The sequence below is a fragment of the Zingiber officinale genome, chromosome 5B (genome assembly GCF_018446385.1).
Source record: "Zingiber officinale cultivar Zhangliang chromosome 5B, Zo_v1.1, whole genome shotgun sequence".
NCBI classification, from domain to species: domain Eukaryota; kingdom Viridiplantae; phylum Streptophyta; class Magnoliopsida; order Zingiberales; family Zingiberaceae; genus Zingiber; species Zingiber officinale.
In genome coordinates, this window is record NC_055995.1 from 26,414,261 (window position 1) to 26,415,999 (window position 1,739).

The 1,739-nt window shown below is 39.5% G+C and overlaps 1 pseudogene; it reads right to left on the reverse strand.

The window, feature by feature from the left end:
* Positions 1–473: 473 nt before the first annotated feature.
* On the reverse strand, positions 474–571 carry LOC121988083 (annotated as a pseudogene).
* Between the last annotated feature and the right edge of the window lie 1,168 nt (positions 572–1,739).

Here is a 1,739-nt window from a genome sequence, read left to right on the forward strand (position 1 = left end):
AGCTTGCCTCTTGTTTGTGTATGCGAATAAATACTGTAGATCTTTTGCCCGTTGATCTTGAGATCTACAGGATATATCATAGAAGATTAAATCTGCGGAAGAACCAACAAGAGCAAGAACAAAGAATCATGACGAATAAACCTTTGAAGGATTATGCCACTTCTTATGCAAGAGAGCCAAGATTCAGTATCTCAAGACCTACAATTGAAGCCAATCACTTTGAATTAGTATAGTGGTGGTCAGATGGAGGATCCACATCATCATCTTGACAATTTCAACGAATTATGTAGCACAATGCATATTAATGGAGTTCCTCCAGAAGCCATCAGATTATTACTATTCACATTTTCTTTGAGGGATAGAGCAAAAACCTGGCTAAATTCCTTGCCACCGAATAGTATTACTTCTTAGGCCCAATGTGAGCAAACCTTCTTGGAAAATTCTTCCCACCAAGTAAGATAGCACACCTGCATAATCTCATTACAAGCTTTAAGCAAACAGACTCCGAATCTCTCTATGAAGCTTGGGATAGATTTAAGGGAATGCTGAGAGAATGCCCACATCATGGATTGGAAAAGTGGCTGGTGATCCATACTTTCTAAAATGGTATTAATTATCAAACAAAGGTTTCTTTGAATTATGCTACTGGTGTCACATTAATGAACAAGTGCATATATGAGGAAAAAGACATTATTGAGAGTGTGACTCAGAACCATCATCAATGGGCTTCAAAAAGAAGTTCTGAAGTAATTAAAATAGTAGGAAAATACAATGTGGACGCCCTTGACTTAATAACTGCAAAGCTTGATTCATTATCAAAGCGAGTTGAGAATATGAATACACACCCTGTAAATGCAATTTCTGTAGCTTGTGAAGTATGTTGTGTTATAGTCAATTTGTAGCTAGAAGAGGGGTGAATAGATCATCGCGCTTAGGTGGCTTGCTTCGTGATGATGATATGCAGCGAATAGAACTTGAAGCAACACTCACAATGCTAACACAAAGGATTTACTTGATATCCACCTCAAGAAGAAGTGACTAATCCAAGGATCCATATATGACACGCTCTCCACTATGAAAAATGCTCCTTCTCGTTAACTATCGAAGGCAGAGAAGCCTTGTATAACGTCTGAATACAACAAGAAGAAAAGAAGAAGTGAATACAAAGAAAATCTTACAAGATTTATACAAATAAAACCCTAACTAGCTTCTTCTTCTTGTGTAGAATTCCTCTTAACCTTGGAAGTGCAGCAACACTTTGCTCCAAGAAGCTTCATGAACTAGCGAGATTACCAAAGAGAATCGTGAGAAGACGAAGTGGAGAATCGCTAAGGAAGAAAGGCTCACAGCGGATTTTTACTATGCGCTTCCTTTATAATGGTCATATCCCAATCGATTGGTCAATTGATTGGGGGAAGCTTGAATCGATCGGCTGATCGATTCAGAGCGCCTCTGTGTTTTGCTAGAAAAGGTCTGAATTGATCGCTCGATCGATTCAGCCTTTCTCGTATCGCGCAAGATTTCCATCCCCAATCGATCGCCCGATAGATTCGTAGCGCCCAATCGATCGGTAAATCGATTGGGGATGCTTCTGTGCTCACGATTCAAGCTCCTAATCTATCAGAAGATCGATTGGGCTATTGTTTATCACAACACTCTTCCAATCAATCAGTTGATCGATTGGGCTTCGGTTCAATCGATCGGCTGATCGATTGATCATCCTTTACTTGCTTAACTCA